This window comes from Oratosquilla oratoria, chromosome 24 (genome assembly GCF_046742065.1).
Source record: "Oratosquilla oratoria isolate Oo_2021 chromosome 24, ASM4674206v1, whole genome shotgun sequence".
Lineage (NCBI taxonomy): Eukaryota > Metazoa > Arthropoda > Malacostraca > Stomatopoda > Squillidae > Oratosquilla > Oratosquilla oratoria.
This window is the reverse complement of record NC_134800.1, coordinates 1,683,430-1,711,063: the sequence shown is the minus strand read 5'-3', so window position 1 is coordinate 1,711,063 and position 27,634 is coordinate 1,683,430. Positions and strand designations below refer to the sequence as shown.

Below are 27,634 nucleotides of genomic sequence, written 5' to 3'. Positions count from 1 at the left end.
TACCGCCACGGTTTCCGCGCGGTACAAACCGCTAGTGTGAATGGGGCCTAACCCTTTAGCTGCCTCGGGGGGTGGGGGAGTCTGGGCTTCATGTTTTGTTAATAAAATCACCTGGCGACACTAAAACAAAAATTACAAATCTAAAGTCCTAAGATATTGAACCCAAGTTATGATTTTATTCTGGCTATTAAAGTCGATTTCAGTCATTTGTTAGATCAAACCCTGGTTTATACACACACACACACATTATATATATATATATATATATATATATATATATATATATATATATATATATATATGTAATGTTGATACCGTGACGTGGTGGATAGGCTTCAGGTCTTGTACGAAAGACGAGACAAAGAACAGCTCGCACGCACACTCGAAGGACCCACCACCACCTGGAACGTCGAACAGGGAAATTCCTCGTAGACGTATGGGGTACCGTAATGACGGCAAGGACCATTGGATGAATAGTGCTTCACAGAATATATTGAATTATGTGGCACAAAATATCTCGACACATACACACACACACACACACACGCACACACACACACACGCACACACACATTTACCAACCATAATTCACTTTAATTCTAAGCCATCAACATTGAGAACCTCGAGGAGGCACACATGCAGAAATTGAAACGTGGTACAGCTAAGGACTCGAACCTCTGATATATATATATGTACATATATGTACATACACAGTATATTACACAAATGTATATATATACACACACACTGGTGCATGGTTTATTGAACCCAATAGTTGACTAGAGATATTCCATCTGGTTTAAGTTAAATCCTTTAGTTAAGCCTTCTAGCCTTAGTTACAGTATCCTTTGACCATATTTGGGCGTCTGCCCGACCAAAGGTTACGAGTCTCTGTTCTGGAACCCTAGACGCCGGGAAGTGGGGTTGGGGAGAGATGGGGGGGGGGAAAGGAGGGAGAGGGGGGAAAGGGGGGGGGAAGGGCGACGCCCGCGGCTGTGACGACAACACCTGTTTACCTCCAGTGGTCACGTCTTTACATTCCTTTCTTCTTCTTAGCCTTCTTCTTCTTCTTCTTCTTCTTCTTTTCTTCTTCTTCTTCTTCTTGTTCTTTTCTTCTTATTATTATTCTTGTTTTTTCTACCATTTTCTTCTTTTTCCACATCTTTTTATCTTCATTCTCTTCCTCTCCGTTTCCTTCCTCTTCCTTTTCATCTTCATCCTCTTCATCATCTCCTTCCACTGCTCCCTCTTATTCCTCTTTTTCTTTCTCTTTTCTTCCTCTACCTTTTCTTATTCCTCTTCTTCCACCCGGTTACCATCCAGGTCTCCTCTCAGCTCCTTTCAACCCTTTGGTAACCCTCTTTTACCCCCCCCCCCATTTTTATTGGTTTACTATGAGGGGCACCGTTCTAGCCTCCCGATAGGGGGGGGGGAGTGTGTGACGTTAAACCACATCATCAGTCATTATTGTAATAACTATTATTATTATTATTATTATTATTTTCTTTCTTTTCCTTTCCAACGCCTTCCCTTCTTTCTTCTTCTTGGTCGGTTCGTCTCCTTCCCGATCTTCTCAACCCCTTTAACTCTCTCCTCCCACCCCACCCCTCCCTCCTACCCTTTCCTTCCCCCCCCTTCTCTCCCCCTCCTCTCCCCCCCTTGTCCCTCCTCCGGGTCCTCATTTTTTTGTGGTTTGTGAACGTCGGGGCATTCGTTCTGCTTTTTCTACTTCTACAGCGTCTCGGTTCCTCCTTGTTCTCCTCCTCCTCCTCCTCCTCGTGCTCATATTTCTTCTTCATGTTCTCCTCCAGGTTCTTCTCGTTCTCCTCCTCCTTCATGTTCTCATCTTTCTTCTTCACGTTCTCCTCCTCCTCCTCCTCCTTCTCCTCCTTCACGTTCTCGTCTTCTTTACGTTCTATTCCAGACTCGCCTCTTTGTCCTCCTTGTATTCTTCCTCCTCATCTTCGTCGTCTTCGTCTTCTTCCTCCTCTTCCTAGTCGTCTTTCTCCTCCTCTTCCTAGTCTTCTTTCTCCTCTTCCTAGTCTTCTTTCTCCTCTTCCTAGTCTTCTTTCTCCTCTTCCTAGTCTTCTTTCTCCTCCTCTTCCTAGTCTTCTTTCTCCTCTTCCTAGTCTTCTTCCTCCTCCTCTTCCTAGTCTTCTTCCTCCTCTTCCTAGTCTTCTTCCTCCTCCTCTTCCTAGTTTTCCTCCTCCTTTTCTTCTTCCTTCTTGTCTTCTTCCTTCTTGTCTTCTTTCTCCTCGTCTTCTTTCTCCTCTTCTCCCCTTCCTCGTCTTCTTCCCCCTCCTCGTCTTCTCCCCCCTCCTCGTCTTTGTCTTCTTCGCCCTCTTCGTCCTCTTTATCCTTGGCCTCCACCGCCCTCTTCCCCCCCCCCCGGCCTGTGGTCGGCCCCCACTTAATGTGGCCACCTCCCCCCCCCCCTAGCCTCCACGAAGACCCTTCCCTCATTCCTTCCCTTCCCTTTCAGACCCTTGACGACCCCCATATTATGCCTTTCCTCCTCTTGGCTACCCAGCCATGATTCCTCTATCGGACCTTCCGTCCTCCTCCTCCTCCCTCCATCCCTCCATCCCTCCATCCTCCTCCTACACCTAATCCTCCTCCTCCTCCACCTAATCCTCCTCCTCCTCCAACAGCTCCCCCTTCTCCTCCACCTACACCTAATAACCCTCCTCCTCCTCCTCCTCCTCCTCCTCCTCCTCCTCCTCCTCCTCCTCCTCCTCCTACACCTCCTCCACCTCCTATTTGGAATCTGATCCGCAAATAAAATATTATCCCTTGCAATAAAAGATCCGACAGCCCGACATCTAATTGTAATCGGATAGGATAGTGGTAGCAGTAGTATTAGTTCATCTTCTATCGCCTAGTTGCCCTGTTTTCTTAACTGTAGCTTAGTATAGTAAACACACACAGCCTCGTTAGGGCCAGTAGGCCTGCTCTTGTTTGTTCTTCCTTTGTGTTCCTTTGTGTACACCTCCACTTCCTCCTACACCTTCTGTTCTCCCTCCTACACCTCCTGTTCTCCCTCCTTCTCCTGCACTTCCTTATCTTCTTCCTCCTCCTCCTACTCCTCTTATACTTTATCTTTCTCTTTTTCGTCGTCCTCCACCTCTTCCTCCTACTCCATCTCGTCCTCCTGCTCCTCGTCCTCGTCCTCCTACGCCTAGCCCTTTTCCTCCACCTCCTGCATCCCCATCCTCACCCTCATCCTCATCATGATCTTCCTCATCTTTGTCCTCGTCCTCTTCCTCCACACCACTTCTCCTGCAGCTCCTAATCTCATCCTTCTACTCATCCTCAAATTCCTCACCCTTATCCTCATCCTCGAACTCATCCTCAGATTCCTCAACCATATCTTTATTCTCGAACTCCTCGAACTCATCCTCAAATTCCTTACAATTATCCTCATCCTAAAATTCCTCATCCTTATCCTCATCCTCAAATTCCTTACAATTATCCTCATCCTAAAATTCCTCATCCTTATCCTCAAACTCATCCTTGAACTCATCCTCATCCTCAAGTTCCTCACACTTGTCCTCATCCTCAAATTCTTCATCCTTATCCTCATCCTCAAATTCCATATCCTCATCCTCCCACTCATCCTCAAAATCCTCACCCCTGTCCTCATCCTTATGCTCGTCCTCAAACTCCACCTCCTCGATCATCTACCCATTGACTCCCCCTCCCCCCCCCGTGTTGCAGTCACCTCCTCAACGCCCCATCCCCCCCATCCCCCCTTCTTAGTCACTCTGGGGGTCGTCGTCACGCTCTTTGAAGGCTCCTCCACGTTCTCATCCCCCCTCCCCCCCACACACACACCTAGTCCCTGCATAGGTACTCGTCTCGGTTTGTGAGTCTCTCTCTCTCTCTCTCTCTCCTCTCTCTTCTCTCTCTTCTCTCTCTTCTCTCTCTTCTCTCTCTTCTCTCTTCTCTCTCTCTCTCTCTCTCCTCTCTCTTCTCTCTCTTCTCTCTCTTCTCTCTCTTCTCTCTCTTCTCTCTTCTCTCTCTCCCTCTACCTGTCTTTCTCTATCTTTATGTGTGTATATGTATCTCTCTCTCCACTCTCTCTCTCTCTCTCTCTCTCTCTCTCTCTCTCTCACTCTCTCTCTCTCTCCCTCTCTCTCTCTCTCTCCACTCTCTTCTCTCTCTCCCTGTCTTTCTGTTTCTCTCTTTGTGTGTGTATATGTATCTCTCTCCCTCTCTCTCTCTCACGCCATGTCTGCTCTCCTCTGCTCAGTAAAAGAAAGAATTCTTTCCCATCGGGTCCCGATTCCGTACACCGTACCCAATGGAAGGGAAGGGCAGAAAAGGCGAAGAGAAGGAAGGGAAGGAAAGATTGTTTATGTACACTTTCGTACTTAAATTCTATTTTTCAATCATGAAAATTGAAAAGTCCAGCTACATCTACTCGTACTAATGATATAGATTACTGGTCCGCACACACTATTTCTACAAGGCCAGTAAATCTCTTTAGATACAATGATGTATTGAAAATGGAATAAAAATCGTACAAATGAGGCACATGTCATACGAGAACGACCTAAAGCATTCGAACCTAATCTCGCTCTCAAAAATGAATAAACAAACGAATGAATAAATAGGTAGAATGGAGATTCAAGTGACTTTTTGAAATCTGATATTTTTTAAAAAAAAGAATAACATGGAAATAAAAATGTTTACACAAAACGAGAGAACGTTTTCTAACCTCTTTCATCCTCTCTCCTCCTCCTTCCTTCCTTCCACCTTCCTTCCTTCCACCTTCCTTCCTTCCTTCCTCTTTCCTTCCTCTTTCCTTCCTTCCTTCCTCCTCCCTTCTTCCTCCCTCCTTCTTCCTTCTTCCTCCCTCCTCCTTCCTTCTTCCTCCTCATTCCTTCTTCCTCCTCCTTCCTTCTTCCTCCTCCTCCTTCCTTCTTCCTCCTTCCTCCTTCCTTCTTCCTCCCTCCTCCTTCCTTCTTCCTCCTCCTTCCTCCTTTCTTCCTCCTTTCTTCCTCCTTTCTTCCTCCTCCCTTCTTCCTCCCTCCTCCTTCCTTCTTCCTCCTTCCTTCTTCCTTCCTTCTCCTTCCTTCCTTCTTCCTTCCTTCTCCTTCCTTCTTCCTCCTCCTTCTTCCTCTTTCCCTTTGTTTTAGTCACTGCCTCGTCCCCTTACATCCTCGCCTTCCCCTCTCGCCTTTCTTCTCGTCCTTCCCCCGCCTCTCCTCTCCTCTCCTCTTCTCTCCTCTTCTCTCTTCTTCCTTCTCCTCGCTACCTCTCCTGCCTGGCCTTCTCTTCTCTCTCCCCACCCCTCCCCCTTACCTCTCCCCATTTTCCCTTCCACATCCTCTCCCTCCTGCTCACCCCCTCCCACTTCCCCTCTCCCCCACTCTCCCGCTTCCCCTCTCCCCTCCCTCCACTATCCCCTCCCTCCACTCTCCCCCTGCCACTCCCCCTCTCCCCCTGCCACTCCCCCTCCCACTCCCCCTCTCCCCCTGCCACTCCCCCTCCACCTCTCCCCCTCCACCTCCACCTCTCCCCCTCCCCCTCCACCTCTCCCTCTCTCCCTCCACCTCTCCCTCTCTCCCTCCACCTCTCCCTCCACCTCTCCCCTTCCTCCTCCCTCCACCTCTCTCCTTCCTCCTCCCCCCTTCCTCCTCCCTCTCCCTCTCTCCCCTCTCCCTCTCTCCTCTCTCCCCTCTCCCTCTCTCCCCTCTCCCCTTCCCCTCCACCTCTCCCCTTCCCCTCCACCTCTCCCCTTCCCCTCCACCTCTCCCCTTCCCCTCCACCTCTCCCCTTCCCCTCCACCTCTCCCCCTCCCCTCCACCTCTCCCCCTCCCCTCCACCTCTCCCCCTCCCCTCCACCTCTCCCCCTCCCCTCCACCTCTCCCCCTCCCCTCCACCTCTCCCCCTCCCCTCCACCTCTCCCCCTCCCCTCCACCTCTCCCCCTCCCCTCCACCTCTCCCCCTCCCGTCCACCTCTCCCCCTCCCCTCCACCTCTCCCCCTCCCCTCCACCTCTCCCCCTCTTCTCCCCCCCTCTCCCCTTGGCAAATAGTTGAAACGTACTCTGGAAATTCGAGAATTCGTCATTCGGGAGGGACGGGAGGGGGAGGGAGTGGAGGGACGGAGACAAAGGTGGAGAAAGGGAATCCATTTTCCTCGTATTTTTCCTCTTGTTAATTTTCCTCCTCCTCCTCTTCCTCTTCATTAGTCATCCTCCTCCTCTTCATTAGTCATCCTGACCCTCCTCCTTAGTCATCCTCCTCCTCGCCTCCTCCTCCTCCTCCTCCTCCTCCTCCTCCTCCTCCTCCTCACTCTCCTTCTTAGTCATCCTGACCTTCATCCCTTACCTCTCCTCCTCTATTTCTCCCTTGTCGTCCTCTTCTTCTTCCTCCCATCCTCTCCCTCCCCTTTAGTCCTCTTCTTTATTTCTCCTTGGTCCTCCTCCTCCTCCTCACTCTCCTCCTAAATCCTCCCCCCTCGTTCTCCCCCTCTCCCTCGTCCTTCCCCTCCCCCTCCCCCTCGTCCTCGTCCTCGTCTTCCCCCTCGTCCTCGTCTTCCCCCTCGTCCTCGTCTTCCTCCTCCTGCTCCTCGTCCTCGTCTTCCTCGTCCTCCCCCTCGTCCTACCCCTCGTCCTACCCCTCGTCCTACCCCTCGTCCTCCCCCTCGTCCTCGTCCTCCCCCTCGTCTTCCTCCTGCTCGTTCCTCGTCCTCGTCCTCGTCCCGATTGAGCCTGGTGCGTCACACCCGATTTCTTCCCTTGTTGCCGTGTCCGTCCGCCGACGAGGTCGTCGTCATGTTTTGGGAACACAAACTAACTTCCTTACTGTGGTTGAGTGCTTAGCCGCCGAAATGAATTTGTACATCTTCGTTTTCATCGTGTGTGTGTGTGTGTGTGTCTGTCTGTCTGTCTGTCTGTCTGTCTGTCTGTGCGTGGTGGTGTTGGTGAGTTTTTGTGTGTTTATCAGTGTGTTTATCTGTTATTGTATATTTTGTGTGTGTGTGTGTGTGTGTGTGTGTGTGTGTCTGTCCGTCTGTGTGTGTCAGTGGATCCACGTGGAAACACTGGAAGTCCAACGGGTGGAGTCGATGTGGACTAGGTGGAGTCAGGACCGATCAGGGTGGAGCAGAGGGTCGCCACTGCCACGGAATGCTAATGTGGATCGTGTGGAGGCGTGGAGCGGACGTTGAGCCCAAGTGGAATTGCTGGCGGGACCCTGAGACGCCAAAAGCCTCCACCATGTAAACAATCCGCCAGGGTCGATCGGTTTTGCCGCCACAATGGCGGGATTTTCGGAAATCTTAGCCAATGTTTGGCGGGGCTTGTCCTAATCTGACCTGATCCAACTGGAAATGATCTGACCTGACCTAACTCGAAATAATCTAATCTAACCTAACCTCACTTAACCTAACAAACTAACTTAATCTCGTTTAACCCAACTTAACCTCACTTAATCTCGCTTAACCTAACCTCAACCTAACCTAACCTCGCTTAACCTCAACATAACCTAACCTCGCTTAACCTAATCCAACCTTAACCTAACCTAACTTAACCTCAATCTAACTTAACCTCGTCTAATTTAACCTCAACCTAACCTAACCTTACTTAAACTAACCTCACTCCAACTAACCTTACTTAACCCAACCTCATTTAACCTAATCTAACTTGACCGAACCTAACTTGAAATACCCTAATGCTACCCTAAGTTGAAATAACCTAACCTCAATTCACCTAACATCACCCCACCTAGCTTTACCTAACCTCACCCCACCTAACCTACCCTAACCTAGCCTAGCCTCAGTTAACCTAACCTAACCTAGTCTCATTTAACCTAACCTAGCCTAGCCTCAGTTAACCTAATCTAACATAGCCTCAGTTAACCTAACCTAACATAGCCTCAGTTAACCTAACCTAACATAGCCTCAGCTAACCTAATATAACCTAGCCTCAGTTAACCTAATCTAACCTAGCCATTTAACCTAACTTAGCCTCAGTTAACCTAACTTAGCCTAGCCTCAGTTAACCTAATCTAACATAGCCTCAGTTAACCTAACCTAACCCAACCTAGCCTCAGCTAACCTAACCTAGCCTAGCCTCAATTAACCTAATCTAACCTAGCCTCAGTTAACCTAACCTAGTCTAACCTCAGTTAACCTAACCTAGCCTAGCCTAGCCTCAGTTAACCTAACCTAGCCTAGCCTTAGTTAACCTAATCTAACCTAGCCTCAGTTAACCTAACCTAGCCTAGCCTCAGTTAACCTAACCTAGCCTAGCCTCAGTTAACCTAACCTAGCCTAGCCTCAGTTAACCTAACCTAGCCTAGCCTCAGTTAACCTAACCTAGCCTAGCCTCAGTTAACCTAACCTAGCCTAGCCTCAGTTAACCTAACCTAGCCTATCCTCAGTTAACCTAACCTAGCCTATCCTCAGTTAACCTAATGTAACCTAGCCTCAGTTAACCTAACCTAGCCTAGCCTCAGTTATCCTAACCTAATCTAACCTGACCTAACCTAACCTAACCTCAGTTAACCTAACCTAATCTAACCTGACCTAACCTAACCTAACCTCAGTTAACCTAACCTAGCCTAGCCTCAGTTATCCTAACCTAACCTAACCTGACCTAACCCAACCTAACCTTGTCTCGACCCGTGGCCCTTGGAGAGTTGGCACTCCGAGGTCATTGCCACAGAGTTGACCTTTAAAGACGAAGTGGGAATTGGGTGATTTAGATCTTGTGAGAAAACGATCTCCCGGTCGTTATGTCGAGGTCTTTGTAATGGCGAGGTCGTTGTACCGAGGCCAAAGAAATCGCTCCTTATTTTATTACGCAGACATGTGAATACACAGATAAACAGGCACATGAACATATATGAACATAAAACACATAAGCACACAGATACACAGGCGTAGGTAAACACACATATAAACATAAAAAAACAGAAACACAGATAAACAGACACATGAACATAAACACATAAACTCGCAGATAAATACAGAAGCATATATAAACAGACAGACGTAGATAAACACACATAAACATAAAAAAACAGAAACACAGATAAACAGACACACATGAACATAGATGAACATAAACACAGATAAACACACACAAACCTTGATAAACATAGACATAGATGAACACATATAAACATGAAAAACATGTAAACACAGGCAAATAGTTTAGTAAACAAAAACTGCGTCTCTTAAAGGCTTCTGTTACTGGAAGCAACAAATAACTTGTCTCGCTAACTGTACCTATAACTGGTGTCTTCCTGTGTCGCTTCTGACCCGAGCCGTGTGGCGGGGGACGGGGGTGGCCCCGCATCCACAAGGAGCCGAGATAGAAAGGGACAGCAAATGGGCGTGGGATGGGCGCCATGCCTTGGCTGGCTACCCCATGTATAAGGGGGAAAGGGCCTTTTGGTATGTAGGGGGACAAATGTGAATTGGAAGAGAAGAATGTTTAAGGAGTTTGTGGTTACAAGTCATTTTGTGCGTGTTTTTTTTTTTTTCTTTTTTTTTTTAATTATTTGGTTTGATTTTAGTCTCTTCAGTTTCATTTTAATGTATTTTTTTCTTCAATTTACTTTATTTATACTTTATTTGGTTTTAGTGTTAGCCTGCTTTAATTTTTATTTTAGTTTATCGCATTTTTTATTTTATCGTATTTTGTTTTGTTTTGTTTCATTAGTTTACTGAAATAGAGGTAAACAAAATATTTTGGCAGAATCCGCGGCGACCCAGCTGGCCTTGGGCCGGACCGTTACCCCAAATGTCAAAGTGGAGGGGGAGGTGGATGGATGGAGTACGTGACGACGAAAGGTCATTGTGGAAAAGTGGAGTTTGAGTGGACGGACGTGTGGAAACCGGGTTGAAGTGGATAGCGGAGGACGAGTGGAAGAGGTGGTCGTGGACTCTTCCACCGAAGGCTGAAGTGGAAATGGAAGTGGAGGGGGAGGGGAGGGTGGGTGGATTTGGTGGAGGACAGTGGAGTGTGGAAGAGTATTGACCCCTAATGTTGGTTCAAGAAAAATTAAAATTGACTAAAAGTAGTGAAAATAAAAGAATTAAAATAAAAAACAATAAAAATAATGAATAACCATATATACTGTACATGCAGGTAAGCGAATATATAGATATATATATATATATATATATATATATATATAATATACAATTTTAAGAATTGTTAGATCAATATTGATTTTGAAAATTGTGTTAAGTGCAATAAGATAAATAGCGTTCAGTTGAACACTTCTAGTAACATTGTGATTGTTCAGACGAACTACGAAATATTTCCAAGAACATTATCGCTGTTCATGCGCGCACGTGCACACAAACGTACATGCACATACACTCAAACCTACATGGGTGTATACACCTGTGCTCACTACAGGTGTATGCACGCACATGTATGTATACCCTTAATACGTGAACCTTAGTGACACACACACACACACACACACACACACACACACACACACACACACACACACACACACACACACACACACACACACGCACACACGGGACGTATATGAGCTCTTAGCTCTCATCCGGGAAGGTAAGAGCTGTCGATCACGAGTCCAACACGTGATCGAAGACCCTGATGGTGAATCACACTCCGACGGACTTCTCTATCGAGGAATAAGACTTGAGAGAAGTGAGAGCAATTCACCGAAGATGGAGGAGGAGGAGGAGGAGAAGGAGGAGGGTGTAGTGATGGAGGAGGATGTAGTGATGGTGGGGGAGAAGAGGAGGAGGAGGACAACTAGGACGAAGAGGAGGATGTAGTGATGGTGGGGTGGGAAGAGGAAGAGGAGGATGACTAAAACGAAGAGGAGGAGGAAGAGGATTAAGAAGAGGAGTACTAGTAGTCATTGTGTGCTTGTATGTAGGTGTGAGTCACGGTGTAAGGCTTCGGCATTTGGAGGGGAAGGGAGGGAGGGGGAGAAGGGACCTTAAAGTGGTGGTGGTGGTGGTGGTAGGGGAAGCACTGGTGGTGGTAGGGGAAGCACTGGTGGTGGTAGGAGAAGCACTGGTGGTGGTATTGGCGATGTTTTTGATGGAAGGTATCCATACTTGGAGAGAAAACGCGGACACGATTGGTACCCCAAACCCACTGGTACCCAAAGCCGTTACCCCGAACCGGTGACGAGTTACTGGGGCGGTTGATTGCTTATGTCCGGTGGCGAGCGTCGAGGGTTGGTCACTGCGGCGCTATTAGTCCCCCCGGGGGGAAGGGGGGATATGGGGGGAAGTTCAGATTGATTCACAGACACGCATCGGTGGGGTTGGAGGTAGTTTGGGCTTAATGTAAGAGATTGTTACGTGGAAGTACTTGATTTTGGAGGTAGACACCCCCTTTGGAGGTAAGTACCTGGGGGGTTGACGCTCTTTGGAGGTGGGTGAGGAATGGCCAATACTCTTTGTTGAAGGGAGCGTATCGCTGAGCCTTTTTGGAGGCTGCTGTGTGGTTGTCGAACATCTTTGGAGGTAGGTTCGTAGTTGACTAATTAATTTGGAGGGAGCTGCGTGGAGATCAAATCTCCTTGATGTCACCTATTTTGAGGTAGAATTTCTTTGGAGGTTGGGTAGAGGTAGACGAACTAGTAAGTAACAATTCGACCTATTTATAGGCACGTCAGGAATCTTTGGAGGAGATTTGGCCTCTTTGGAGGAGATCTGGCCTCTTTGGAGGAGATTAGGCCTCTTTGGAGGAGATCTAGCCTGTTTGGAGGAGATCTGGTCTCTTGGAGGCACGTCAGGCCTCTTTGGAGGCGATCTGGCCTTATAGAAGGCAGTCGTGTATTGTGTAGGAAGCTGAGATGTAGGGTTATGTAGCGGACGAAGCGATTTGGAGGCAATGAGGAAGCGGTCGGGATTTGGAGAGGCACTGACGCCAGTGCCACCAAGAGCAGCGATCTTCAAAAGAGGGGTCCCGACCCCAATATTGGACCCCAAGCCTGTTTGTAATAATAATAATGATAATGATGAGGATGATGGTGATGGTGATTGTGTGTAAAAATATTATTATTAATAATAATAATAATAAATAATAATAATAATGATAATGGTGATAACAATAATTGGCCTAAAGAGTTAACAGCGATACAGAAACACACTGACAATATATAACACAGGGGAACACTTTTTCAGTAACTTTGAGTTGCATTGGATATTTTAACGGATTTTGAAAGAGTTTTAGGCGCTGATTTCAAATCTGAAATTAGTTTTTCTCTACAAGCTCTAGTTTGTATGCAATTTGAGGTTAATGAAATTGTACATATGTGAACTTGCGTAAACCATGTATAAGCATTTTAACGTCCATATATATAGATAGCTTCTAATATTTTGATCATTCTTCTTTTGTTTCAGTTCAAACATGGCTTCCAGAATGAGACATCATTGCAGAAACAAGCCTGATGCCTTCTGCTACATATGTGGATGCTAAACACTCAATCGTCAGAGACGTAACATATCCTCGTTCGTCAAGCGTGCCTACAAGGCATATTTTGAAGTTCATCTTGGTGATCAAGACAAGCAATGGGCTCCTCATGTTGTGTGCCACAATTGTGAGGAAATGCTTCGAGACTGGAGCAAAGGAAAACGCAAAGGTCTGCCTTTTGGAGTTCCAATGATTTGGCGCGAACCCACCAACCATGTAACTGACTGTTATTTCTGCATGGTAAACACAACGGGTGTTGGGAAGAAAAACCGACATAAGATTACATATCCGAACATTCCCTCAGCTATTCGGCCTGTTCCGCACTCTGAAGAAGTACCTGTTCCAGTTTTCGAAGGCTTGCCTTCATTGGACGATAAAGACATTGGACATGATACAAGCCAGCAAGACAGTTGTGACAGTGAATTGTCAGAAAAGTGTTCACAATCGGAGAACTGTTCTTCAGACACTGAACCTTTCCCCGTCCCTAAGCCTCTTCCCCAGGCTGAACTGAATGATTTAGTGCGGGATTTAGGTCTTTCAAAGAAAGCAGCAGAGCTTTTGGCATCAAGATTACAAGGCAGAAATCTTGTTGATCACTCTGTTAAAGTATCATATTTCAGAAAGCGTGACCAGCTTTTTGTGACCTTCTTTTCAAAAGACAGACAGTTTGTTTACTGCCATGACATCCCAGGGCTTCTCAAAGAACTGGGTGTACCTTACTATAGTCCTGCTGAATGGAGACTCTTTTTAGACAGTTCAAAACGCAGTCTAAAGTGTGTTCTTTTACATAATGGCAATGTTTATGGAGCAGTACCTGTCGGTCACTCAGTGCATTTGATGATATGATGATATGAGAATGGTCATGGACTTATTAAAGTATCATGAGCACAACTGGATAATTTGTGTAGAATTAAAGATGGTCAACTTTCTTCTTGGACAACAGAAAGGTTTCACCAAGTTTCCATGTTTCCTCTGTATGTGGGACAGCCGAGCACGAGACAGACATTGGGTCCAGAAGGACTGGCCTATTCGTGACACCCTTGAAGCAGGCATGCCAAATATCATACAAGACCCAATTGTAAACAGAGATAAGATCATCTTTCCTCCTCTTCACATCAAATTAGGTTTGATGAAACAATTTGTCAAGGCACTGGAAACCGAAGGTGAATGTTTCCAACACATCATCACAGCTTTACCAGGGTTATCATTTGAGAAGATCAAAGCAGGCGTGTTTGATGGCCCACAGATTCGAACCCTAATTCGTGATGATCAGTTTGTTGCTAAGATGACCGCTTTAGAAAGGGCAGCATGGTTATCCTTTGTGGCAGTCGTTCAGAACTTCCTTGGAAACAATAAGGCGGAGAACTACAGTGAACTTGTGAACAGAATGCTCCTCGCTTTTCGTGATCTCGGGTGCAACATGAGCATCAAGCTTCATTTTTTGAACAGCCACCTTGATCAGTTCCCTGACAACCTGGGGGCTGTGAGTGACGAACAAGGAGAACGATTCCACCAAGACCTAAAGATCATGGAAGAACGCTACCAAGGGCGCTGGGACAAAAGTATGATGGCTGACTACTGCTGGAGCATTAAACGAAATTGCCCAGATGAAATGTACAAACGCAAAAGTTACAAACGCAAATTCCTGCCTGAAAAAAATACACAAAGAAATTGATAAGCTTCCATCAGCTGTGGTGATGTTCTGAAGGATGCTAATCTAACTTTGGGATAGATGTTCTGTTAATGTTCTGTTTCTTTTGCCTTAATAAATGTACAGAAATGGCTTTCATACTGTTTTAAGATTCAAGTGAACAAAAGAATTGTGGCTGATATTGCAATTTCCTATAATAACGAAAATTTAAAAAATAAATAAAAATGTCAAATTGCATAAAATCTGTAGCTTGCAGACAAAACCCGACTTCAGATTTGAAATCAGCACACTCAAGTTGACTATAGAAAAGTCTTTTTTTAAATGCAACAAAATGAGTGTTCCCCAGTGTAATTCGTGTGTGTGATTCACCATGGTCTTGGATCACGTGTCGGACTCGTGATATACAGTTATTAGCCTCCCGGATGAGAGCTCAGAGCTCGTATGACCGGTCTATGGGTAACACTGTGACCTTACACGCACACACAGACACCTAACTCCCCGCCCACAAGAGTTGGAGTAACACTCCGCAGCGCAGCGATACTGAAATTATTTCAGCCCTGGGCGGGAGTCGAACCTGGACCGCCGTAGTGGCAGGCGAGAACTCTAACCACAGCGCCACGAGGTGTGTATGTGTGTGTGCGCGCGCGCGTGCGTTCATAATATTGCCATATTGGGAGGCGACCTTTTCCGCCTTATGAGCCCGCCCAGGGTGACGAAAAGAGCATAAAAACGACCTTTGGAGCGATATCGGCAGTCTGGCAGAGCGTCGTTTAAGTTGTTATGGTTGACGTTATTGTGCAATGGATTTCCTTCTATCTCCTTCTATCTCTTTCTCTTTCTCCTCTCTCTTCCTCTGCCTCTCTTCCTCTCTCTGCTCCTTCTTCCTCTCTCTCTCCTCTCTTCCTCTCTCTCTCCTCTCCTCTCTCTTCCTCTCTCTCTGCTCCCTCTTCCTCTCTCTCCCTCTCTTCCTCTCTCTCTCCTCTCTTCCTCTCTCTCTCCTCTCTTCCTCTCTCTCCTCTCCTCTCTCTTCCTCTCTCCTCTCCTCTCTCTTCCTCTCTCCTCTCCTCTCTTCCTCTCTCTCTCCTCTCCTCTCTCTTCCTCTCTCTCTTCCTCTCTCTCTCTCTCCTCTCTTCCTCTCTCTCTCCTCTCCTCTCTCTTCCTCTCTCCTCTCCTCTCTTCCTCTCTCTCTCCTCTCCTCTCTCTTCCTCTCTCTCTTCCTCTCTCTCTCTCTCTCTCTCTCTCTCTCTCTCTCTCTCTCTCTCTCTTACTGTCACATTTCTTTGTGATTTTTCAACGTTTTATTATCTTGATTGGATATTTCAGTTTTTATAACATTTGTTAAAAGACTGAAATATAACCTATTTATTCACAACAATTCAGTTACATTGATATAGAAATCATAGATGATAGAGTAATTTTGAAAACAATTGAAAGAAATTTGGTTAATTATGAAAACAGCGAGAATATAATTATTGTCATTAAAAGCTTTTAACAATGAGGCCCCGTTTTCTATGAACCCCCAAACATTCGTGACCTCAAAGGAGGTTAGAGGAGGAGATTAAATGCTGAACGGGAGTTAAGGAGGAGTCTGAGAGGTTCAAGAACCCCAGTTTAAGATTCTAAACCTGGTGAAAGTTAATTGAAGATTAATTAGCAATTTCCTCGAAGAAAACGGAATGTGGGGTGAGTGCAATTTTGGAAATATTTGCAAATAATTGCATCGAATTGCAAGAGCGGGAGCTGAGGTCGATGGAATTGGGTCGCCGGAGTAATAAACTTAGTTCAAGGAGGGGTCCGCCCACGTGACCTGTGGCCGGGGTGACCAGATTTAGCATAAATATGCTAATTTTAGCATGATTATGCTAATTTTAGCAGATCTTTGCTAATTTTAGCATGATTATGATCATTTTTAGCATATTCTTAGAAATAGGGAGTATAACAAAAGCCAAAAGTAAGGAACGAAAGATTTAGGAAGGGACTCTGGGCCGAGAAGGAAGAGGGGGGAGGAGGGGAGGACTTAAAAAGGAACAGGGGAAGGAGGAAGAGGGTGGAGAACAAGAGGTAGGAGGAGGAGGACAAGAAAGAGGAGACGAGGAGGAAGAAGATAATGAGGAGGAGCAGGGGGAGGAGGAGGAGGAAGAGGTGGTTTGGGTAACTGTGTCGTTTCCTTGTTTTGTCGCGTGACAGGATGCCTCACTTGAAGAAAGTGCCTCACGAAAGTGTTAATTAATTAATTAACTAATTGTTGGCTCGAGTTTCACAAAATGGAATCAAGTCCTGTTTATCTTCCCCCTACCCACCCCTTGGGCTGAATAAAATCGCCTGGAGGCAGTCGGAAGTGGAGTTACGTAAGTAAAGTGAAAGCCGGTCTATGGTCAGGGTTGGGTGAGCTAGCAGTGGCTGGGCACGATGAGAAAGGGGAGACGGCTGGCTGACAGACAGCCAGCCAGCCAGGGAGGAGGAGGAGGAGGAGGAGGAAGAGGAAGAGGTGGTGGGGGTGAAGGAAGAGGAAGTGGAGGAGGAGAAGGGGTCGGTGGAAGAGAAGGTGGAGTAGGAGGAGGATGTGGAGGAGGAGAAGGAACTGGTGGTGGTGGTGGAGTAGGAGAGATAGAGGAGGAGGATAGAGGAGGAGGAGGGGGAAGAGGATAGAGGAGGAGGAGGATGGTGGAAGAGAGGACAATGAAGGAAGAGGAGTAGGATCAGGAGGAGGAGGAGAAGGGGCAGCGAAGGATGTGGAGATGGTGGAGGAGGAGGAGGAGGGTGTGGTGAAGGACGTGGAGGGAGAGGAGGAGGAGGAGATGGAGGAATAGGAGTGGGAGGCGATTAGGGGAGCAGATATGGGAACAAGAAACTGGCTGTAAAGGTCACTTCGCACTGGGCTGATTACCTTCAACTGTTTCGAGTTCGTTTGATCAGGAACGACTTCGGTCACAATTTTTTTTTCTTTTTCGAACTTCCAATGTCAAAATATCTTGCTAACAGGTTTATTAACAAACTAGGAAGAGTTAGATCTAGATGACTAATTGACAAATAGTCGAAATGATCCTGGGAAGGTCAAGAATCGTGTAACCGAAACATCGCAGGTAATCAAACACACAAAAGTCGACGGTAATTTGCCTAGTGTGAAGCGGGTATTAGTGTCACGAACGCCGTAGAACGAACAAGCAAACGCTTTAGGGCCCTTGATTGGCTTCGCAGGCGCCGGCGACCATAGGGCCTTGGTCTGGAGTTCCGGGAGAGAGTTCCGGGAGGTTTCGGGGTCAGTGGCGGACGCGGACGCGTTCCTGTGAAGGGTGCACCGGCAGTCTCCTAACCCGGAACGAGTGCGTTGCTAGGAGTAACCAGCGCTTCTGTCCCAGTATGGAGTCATGGAGGAGGAGGAGGAGGAGAAGAGGAGAGAGGTGCAGGAGAGGATGTAGGAGGAAGAGGTGGAAGAGGAGAGGCTGTTGGAGGAGGAGGAGGTGGAGGATAGAAAGGAGGAGGTGGAGGAGAGTTGTGGAGGAGGATGGAGGAAGAGAAGTATTTATACACATACGCATACACATACACACACGGACATATGGGAAGGTTGAAAATCATGAATGATCAATGTTATTATTATTGTTATTTCTTTATATGTTTATCTATTTTCTGTGCCACGTCATCGCCGATCACAGGTTAATACTGCGTGCCTCTGGTCAGCAGGGGTGTTACTAAAGATGTTAGAATATTGACTGCTTAAAATGTACGTAGACGATGCCACTGTCAGGATAGGTAGCATTGGGGGGATGGGGGAAGGGAAGTGGGGAGGAATGCGGGACTAGGGGGGTGAGGGTGAGGAGGGGAATGCGGGGCTGGGGGAGGTGGGGGAGAGTGGGGAGGTTAAGTTAGATAAAGGGTTATCTGTTTGTCTGCGCGTTGGAAGAGATTAGTTAACTGACTCGCCAGATAAGACAAGAACGGGAGTTAGGTTAGCCACCGTACGTAACATGTTTAAGAGAAACAAGATGGCGAAGTGGGAGGATGAGGGAGAGGAGGGGGAGGTGGGTGGGAGATAAGGGGAAAGGAGAGGATAGGAGACCGGGAGAGGAGGGCTAGGAGACCAAGGTGGCGAGTGGAATAGGAGACGGGGGGCGGGGAAAGTGGGGGGAAGTGGAGAGAAGGGTAGAGGACGGGGGAGAGGAGAGGGTAGGGGGTAGGGGGGAGAGGGTACAGGGGAGAGGATAGAGGACGGGGAGGGGAGAGGACGAGGAGGGGGAGGGGAGGGGAGTGGAGAGAACGTGGAGGGAGGAGGGTAGAGGACGGTGGAAGTGGAGAGGGTAGAGGACGGGGGAACAGAGCAAGGTGCTTTCCTATTTTTTATTATTTATTATACTTCTTTTATTGATTTATTTTTTCATTTGGTTATTTTTTTGTTTTGCTTATTTTTATTGTCATTTTTTCTCCCAGTGTCCTTGTCATTCTTTGCAGTCCGCCTGTGCAAGGGAGTTGTCCAGTTTATGATCTATTTTTTTTTTTTTACCCTCCCTCATGGTCCCTTCCATCCTCCTTGCCCCTTCCGGCCATCCTCCCTTACCCTCCTTCCCCCCATCCCCCCTTCCCCCATCCCCCCTTCCCCTTTCCCCCATCCCCCCTTCCCCTTTCCCCCATCCTCCTTACAACCTTCCCCCATCCTCCTTACTCCCTTCCCCTCTTCCCCTTTACCCCTTCCTCCACCCTCACCTCCCCCTTCCCCCATCCCTCACTCCCCTTCCCCCATCCCTCCTTACCCCCGTCGTCCTCTCCCTCTGCTGCCATTCCTCCTTCCCCCTTTTACCTCCCCTCTTCCCCTCTCCCCCCTCTCCCCCTCCCCCCCAATTCTGAGAACTTCTTTATCTCTCTGCCGAGCCACGACAACAGAATTCGGAAGTGCGCAAGATAAGAATTCTTTCCCGAAGGGTCCTCTTCCCGACATTGGGTCCTTTCTTAGTTTTGAGAAACGAAACAACAAGGAATTCTTACCCAAAGGGTCCTCTTCCGGACATTGGGTCCATTTTTAGTCTTGAGAACCGAAAGAATAAAGAATTCTTTCCCAAAGGGTCCTGTTCCCAACATTGGCTCCGAAATGATAACTTAACCTAACCTAAACTAAACTAAACTGACCTTTGAGACAGTGAGAAATTATCATGACATGTGTATGTATGTATATTTATATGTATATAAGTATGTATGGATGACAGGTGTTAATGGACATGGGACCACCTAGTGTAAGCCTTATGGTCTCTTGCAGTCTTCTTCATTCTCGTGTTCTTTTGTTCTGATATGTGTGTGTGTGCATATAGTATATATATATAATATATATATATATATGTAGATTTGGAGATATATATATATACACACACACACACACACACACACACACACACACACACACACACACACACACACACACACACACACACACACACACATAGGCACATATGTGCGAACGTACGTACATTCATACCAAAGGGCATTTTCCCCCGTATGAGGTGGGTAGCTGAATGACAGTGTACGAGTCCCACCCTAAACACGACCATTAAAAGTGACCTTGCGACGTGGTCATGGTCGACTTTCAGGAAACTGTCGCGCGCGCAAAAAAAAAAAAAAAAAAAAAAAAAAAAAAAAAAAACTGTCGTAGAGACTTACATAAACTGTGCAGTTTAGTAACTGGCACAAAGAACTGAACTTCCCAGTTGTGGTGGTCAGTTGCCAAGAGAGAGAGAGAGAGAGAGAATTTTTGTTTATATAAATTTATTACGCTCATAGAGCGACAAACCTAGCACAGGAGGTAGTTTCTATTTATACATAGTATGCGTGACACGCAGGTCACTTTACTACGTACAGTGAAGCTGTACAGCAGTAATAAGAGCATAAGAATGAAGGAGACTGCACGAGACCACAGGGCCCACACTAGGGAGTTCCATTACATCCTTTAAGGGGGAAATATATTGGTAATCAAGGTGAGGTAAGCTTTAGCATCCACCAAAGTAAGGGTGTCGAATTAGGACAGTGTCTAGATTATTGTCAGTTAAAAGAAAGTGATACGCATGTATTAAGTCTTGGTTTTGGGGCAATAGGTCTCTTACTGAGGGACATTCGAGGCAGTGGCGGTGGAGCCTGTTGGCGTTGGGACGGTCGCATGGCTTGCAGGTGGAGTAGTGTGGTACGTCCCCCGCCTCAGAAACTTGCCACAGCGGTCTGTAACTCAGGCGAAACCGTGCAGTCACGATACTGTGCCTTCGAACGAGGAGTCCGTGCTTGTGATACCTCGGGAGAGAGAGAGAGAGAGAGAGAGAGAGAGAGAGAGAGAGAGAGAGAGAGAGACGGAAATGGTCGTAGTGTTGTATTGATACGCTTTGTGCACGCTCTGCATTCATGCGGTGGAGAGTGGTGAGAGGAGCGGCAGAGTGTATGATCTTCTCGTAGCAGAGGCAGGGGGGAGGGTGTGGCATCGTCGAGCAGTGGCAGTTCACAGGCGTTTTCGTCGAGGAGATCTGCCTTTTCATTGGCAGCGATTCCAACGTGGGAGGAAATCCACCGAAAGCTTATGGCGAGTGTGTTCTTGAGCTGTGACTAGCTGTTGTAGAAGGTGACGGACGAACACAAAGGAAGACAAAGGAAGAACAATCAACAGCAGGCCCACTGGCCCTAACGAGGCTGTTTGTGTTTACTATACTAAGCTACAGTTAAGAAAACAGGGTAACTAGGCGATAGGAGATGAACTAACACTACTGCTACCACTATCCTATCCAATTACAATTAAATGCCGGGGACAGTGCGTGGGTTGTAAAGACGGGATGGCCAGTGTGGGCGGACTGGGAGTCGCACATGACCATGCCGATCAGTCGCCGGTTGACAGATGGCCTGTAGTTCGCAGTAGGTAGAGCTGGACGATTTGGGTAACCTGCGACCAACCCAGCATCCCCCAGGTGGCTCCACATCCGGTAAGTAGACGGTGCAGCCCGCGCTACCGTCTGGCTGTAAGGACCCGTCTACGTACAGATGGTGCGCGGCAGGGACGGAGAAGGACACTGCGGCGATGTTGATTTTTTGTGTGTGAAGGTGACGTAGGGTACTGTGGAATCCTCCGTGGAGGCGGTACGTGGTCAACCTCGGCTATAGGGACTTCGACGCGTAGGCGCTGCAGGGTGGAGCACACACTGTGTTAACGAGGGAGCGGACGTTGGGACCCGGGGGAGGGCGGGTGCGGCGGAGTCAAGTGAAGCTCTTAAGACATGAGAGAGAGAGAGAGAGAGGGAGAGAGAGAGGAGGTGGGTAAAAGACTTGTACTGATGCACCAAGCCACACAAAAAACACATCACGGATACAAGGAAACAAGAAAAACAAGAAAAAAAACGCATCGCTTGTACAAAAACAACAACAACCAAAACAAAGAAAAACAATGATTGGCCAGAAAGAAAAAGGGGGGGACTCGTAATAAAAACAGGTGAGTCTCGAAAACTAACACAGAAGTACCTAACGTTCGCAAAAACATTCGCAAGAAGGGACACGTTCGCAAAAACGTTCGCAAGAACTCGCGTTCTCAAAGATTATGTTCGCAAGAACTCGCGTTCGCAAAAACTCACGTTCGCAAAAAAAAAAAAAACGTAAAAAGTAATGTTAGCAACCACCAACGTTCGTAAAAAGTAACTTTATAGGTATTGTTTATAAAAACCAATGCCTTAAAAAGTAACATTATAGGCGTTGTTGATAAAAACTAACTCCATATTGTCGTAAATCTCGTTAAAGAAAAAGTGGACAAACTGATTAAAGAAAAAACAAAATGAGAAAAAAGGCCCCCAGAGAATTGGTACCAAGGACGGAATGTTACACACACGTACACGCACGCGCGCACACACACACACACACACACAAACACACACACACACACACACACACACACACACACACACACACACACACACACACACACACACACACACACACATATCCGGTAACCGTTCAGCCGTCTGTCTGGCTTCCCGAGTGCCTGTCTGCCCGTCTGTTTGTGGATTATTTTCTGGAGCATCCCCCCCCCCCGGTTGTAGCCACACCAGATCCACCAGCCTCATCGACACCACCACCACTATCATCACCAACTCCACCACCACCTACCACCACCAACTCCACCAACCCCACCACCACCTACCACCACCATCACTACCACAACCGCCAATTGTAACCCTCACTAACCATGCACGTGATCCACACACATGAGAGATGGTACTCGTCTTTAGCAAGACCTCCAATCTTGCAGACCTCACACGTTTCCCAATATCAAAACATATGACTCAAATAATGCAACGTAAGACAACAACGCCATCACCTCAACACGGAAATGCCTAATGTCACCACACAAGTCCATTGACTCCTTTCTTATACCTGCCCCACTTACATTATCGTAACTTCAGTGTATACGCCATATCTAGCCACGTCCACCAATAATATAACTAAACCCCGTACAATGGAACTAACATCCATAGAATGTATATTTTAATGATTAACATGTTTCCCATATAGCAACCTACACCATTGTGGTTACCTGAGCGCTTTTCCTCACCACCACTACTACTACTACGACTACCACCGTCACTACCACCACTACTACATCCATCACTATCACCACTGCCACCACCACTACCACCAATACTACCACTACCACCAACACTACCACTACCACCAACATTGCCACTACCACCATCACTACCACTACCACCACCACCACTACATCCATCACTACCACCACCATCACTACCACCACCATCACCACCACAACCACCATCACCACCACTACAACCATCACTACTACCGACACTACCACCACTATTACCCATCACTACCACCACTTCTACCATCACCACTACATCCATCACTACTATCAACACTCCCACTACAACCATTACTACTACTACCACCACTACCACCACATCCAACACTACACACTACCACCACCCCCGTAGAACGAGGAAACACACAAAAGGCACTAAACCACTTTTTAGTGTACTGTAGAAGGAGACGAAGGCTGTTGTGTAGGCAAGGGGGTGGTGTCTGCTCTTTGTTTTTGTAGAATCAAATGATTATATTACCGAGATCCTGTTCAGACAAAATACGTAAAACCCTTCTACCTGTGGAATAATAAAAGATATGTAATTATCTAGGAGTGTCCTTGTCTTGAGATGAGGATTTAGTTTCTAGATGGATGGAGATTCGAGCTGTTCTAGTGAAGATAAGAAAATATATTTTTCATTCTGAGGTCAAAAATAGGATAGCATGACTATCCACCTCGTAGAGTGGAAGACGGGTGCCAAATTGAAACAAGTAAATAAATAAATTAACAAGTATGTATAAATAAAATACATTTACATACACATAATACACACATGCACTACACGTACATATACACATATATACACTTGCATACATACACGTACGCATTCACATATGTATACATGTATACGTAGGCATTAGAAACCAAATGCATAACATGATGATGTGGTCGTTTTTCCGGTGTAAGAGTATCTTTCTGCTGTTGCGGATTCGTATGGAAAAAGTTTTTTCCTTGAATGGCCTTTTTCCCCTTCTAGATGCCTCTAGGAGACTCAAAGATATCCTGCTCAAGCGAAATCACAACAGTCACGAAGAAGAGGAGGGGGAGGTGGAGGAGGAGAAGAAAGAAAAGGAGGACGACGAGGAGAAGGAGAAAAAGGAAGAGGGGAGGAGAAGGAGAAAGAGGAGGAGGAGGAGGAGGAGAAAGAGGAGGAGGAGGAGGAGAAGAAAAAAGAAGAGGAGGAGGAGAAAGAGGGCGAGGAGGAGGAGGAGGAAGAGGACGAGGAGGAGGAGGAGGAGAAAGAGGAGGAGGAGGAGAAAGAGGAGGAGGAGGAGGAGAAGAAAAAAGAAGAGGATGAGGAGAAAGAGGGCGAGGAGGAGGAGGAGGAAGAAGAGAATCTCTTTTCTTCGAAGTGTCTTTTTGGTGAAGACCCCCCCGGACAAAACTCCTGCCCCAGGGGGGGGGACGAAGGGGGGGTTGTCTCTTCACATATGTCCCTCTGGCCCTCAACCCCCCCCCCTCCCCGTCCACAAAAGATAGACTTTCATTATTATTAGTTGAATTTTGTTTTCTTTTACAAAATTTCGTTGTCGAGTGCCAACAGAGTGACAACAGTGCTAATACAATGCCAACACAATATCAACATAATGCCAACACTATCAACACAGTGCCAACACATCAACATAGTGCCAACACAATATCAACACAGTACCAACAGTGTCAAGAATGCTAATACAATACCAACACAATATCAACACAATACCAACATAGTGCCAACACTATCAATACAGTACCAACACAGTGTCAAGAATGCTTATACAATAACAACACAGTGCCAACACAATATCAACATAGTGCCAACACTATTAACACAGTGCCAACACATTACCAACATAGTGCCAACACAATACCAATATAGTGCCAACACAATACCAACACAATACCAATATAGTGCCAACACAATATCAACACAATACATAGTGCCAACACAATATCAACACAGTGCCAACTGGTGCCAACAGTGGATTTTAGCTAAACGAATGACAGGTTCATGTTGTGCATGGTTTCTATTTTGACTTGTGTTGGGCTATCCCCTCTTGATGTGGAAAAAATAACTACGCCTGGACAAGAATAACAATAACCCCACTCTCTCCCTCTCTCCCTCTCTCCCTCACTCCCTCTCCCTCACTCCCTCTCCCTCACTCCCTCTCTCCCTCCCTCTCCCCCTCTCTCCCTCCCTCCCTCTTCCTTGATTTTTTCCCCTTCAAGGTACGGGTTGATGAAAAAAACTTAAAACAAGATTTCATTGCACCAAAAACTCGGCCAAAATAGAAAAAATATATATATATTTATGGTGTAGATACCCTTGAGGTTGTCCCCTCGTAATTTTTTTTTTGGGGGGGAGGGGAGGGGGAGGATCTACTATAAAGTCGTGGGAAGATCCGACAGAGTGGGATTGGATCCCCCTAAAATTTTTATCATTATTATTATTATTATTATTATTATTATTATTATTATTTTTTTTTTTTTTTTTTTTTTTTTTTTTTTCTCTCCATGAAATTGCTTGGTGGGCGTGGTGGTTATGGTAGTTGGGACATGGCACATGGTATGAAACCCCAAAGGTGGGGAGGGGGAGTGTCCTTCAATTGATTAAGATCGCCAGGCGTCAGAATGGATAGAGTGAGCTCTGTCCGCTACTGTTCTCAGAAGTTTCCGTTCGCTCCCAGAAGTTTTCGTTCATGCAATTCATGTTAATCCGCATGTGGACGAATCTTTCTGAAAAAGATTACGTGATTGTCCAGGAAAAATTGTAACGCTATATAGACAATCGTACCATCATTTCCACCACACCCACTACCACATCCACATCCACATCCACCACATCCACATCCACCTCGAGATCCTTATCTCCTTCCGCACTTCATAACGTGACTACGTAAAACACGTACATACTTACACACGTAGATGCACACGTACATACGTACACACGTACATACGCACTCACGTACATACGCACTCACGTACATACGCATATGTGCACAAACAAGTAGGAATACACGTGTACTGTGTCACACACAGACTTCTCTTTCTTTTCTTCCATTTTCTTTTTCTTTCTTTCATTCGCCCCTCCCTTTATCCCCTCTTCTCGTCTCCTCTCCCTTTATCCTGCCCTCCTTATTTTCCACGCCAATTCCTTTTTCTCCCCTTCCTCCGTCTCTCCCGTTTATTCCCATTTTCTTCCCCTCCCTTTGTTTGTGCTCCTCTCTACACATTCGTCCCACCTTCCGTTTTCTTCAAATAACTCCCCATAACCTTTGTCTATTATTTTAGTCACACATTTTTCCTGTCCCTCTCTCTCTCTCTCTCTCGCTTTTTCGCTTTCTCTTTCTCGCACCCTCTCTGTGTCCCTCTCCTCTCCCCCTCTCTCTCTCCCTCTCCTCTCCCCCTCTCCTCTTCCCCTCTCCTCTCCCCCTCTCCTCTCCCCCTCTCCTCCCCCTCTCCTCTCCCCCTCTCTCTCCCTCTATACCCCTCTCTCTCTCTATACACCTCTCTCTCTCCCTCTATACCCCCCTCTCTCTACCCCCTCTCCCACCCTCTCCCTCCCTCTCTCGCTCTCCCCCTCTCGCTCTCCCCCTCTCCCTCTCCCCCCTCTCCCCCCTCTCCCTCTCTCCCTCTTCACCCCCTCTCCCTCTCTCTCCCCCTCTCCCCCTCCCTCTCCCCCGTCTCCCTCTCCCCCGTCTCCCTCTCCCCCGTCTCCCTCTCCCCCTCTCCCTCTCCCCCTCTCCTTCTCTCCCCATCTCGCTCTCTGCACCCTCTCCTTCTCTCCCTCTCTCCCTGTCTACCCTTCTCTCTCCCTCTGTCTCTCCCTCTCTTCTCTCCTTCCCCCCTCTCTCTCTCTCCTCTCTCCTCTCCCTCCCCCCTCTCTCTCCTCTCTCTCTCCTCTCTCTCTCCTCTCTCTCTCCTCTCTCTCTCCTCTCCCTCCCCCTCTCTCTCTCCTCTCCCTCACCCTCTCTCTCTCCTCTCCCTCACCCTCTCTCTCTCCTCTCCCCCCTCTCTCACCCTCTCTCTCTCCTCTCCTCTCCTCTCCCTCTCCCTCTCTCTCGCTCGCTCTCGCTCTCTCTCTCTCTCTCTCTCTCTCTCCTGTCTCTCTCTCTCTCTCTCTCTCTCTCTCCTGTCTCTCTCTCTCTCTCTCTCTCCTGTCTCTCTCTCTCTTCCCTCTCTCCTGTCTCTCTCTCTCTTCCCTCTCTCCTGTCTCTCTTCCCTCTCTCTCCCCTCTCTCTCCTATCTCTCTCTCCCCTCTCTCTCTCACATACACGTAACACGTACACGCGTGCGCGCACACACACAATTCCCTGTTTACCCCAACACTCCTTTATTAAGACTGCCCCTCCCCCTCCCCCACGCCCCCCTCTCCCCTTTAATTCTTTTGATCACGTGTGTATATATACCCGCCAAGAACAAAGACTTGGATCATTGTGCGTCGTCGTCGACCTCCCTACGCGAGGCGATCTTGCTGACGTCAGCGCTGTCGGCGGTGTTGCCTTACGACTCTTTTAGTCAGCACGGACATCAGCAGCGAGGGCGGGGAGGGGGCGGGGTATCAGCTTTCCCCCCTTCCGGTTGAATAAAATCACCTGACGGCAGCTATAAGGAGATTTGTAGAGTGCATCTCTCTATCTCTCTATCTCTCTCTCCATTAATCTATATAGCTATGTATACATATGTATAAATGTATCACTATATTTATGTATCTATATACGTATCCATGTACCTTTGTAGCTGTCTATATATATATATAAAACATATCTTTCTATCCATATCTATATATGTGTGTGTGCATCTATCTGCCTTTGTATCTGTCCCTGTATTGTACGTTTATACATATGTAACCTTCTGTTTACCTTTGTAATTATCTGTCTATATCTATCTACATATATGTGAGAACCTGTGCCCAAGAAGTCTATCTATATGTGTATTAATCTATTTACGTTTGTCTATAT

At 47.0% G+C, this 27,634-nt stretch overlaps 1 protein-coding gene across 11 annotated transcripts in view; it reads left to right on the top strand.

Moving 5' to 3' along the window:
- The window catches only part of LOC143038370 (uncharacterized), a 163,199-nt gene that overhangs the window by 26,483 nt on the left and 109,082 nt on the right, over nt 1-27,634 (top strand). The window lies entirely within an intron of this gene.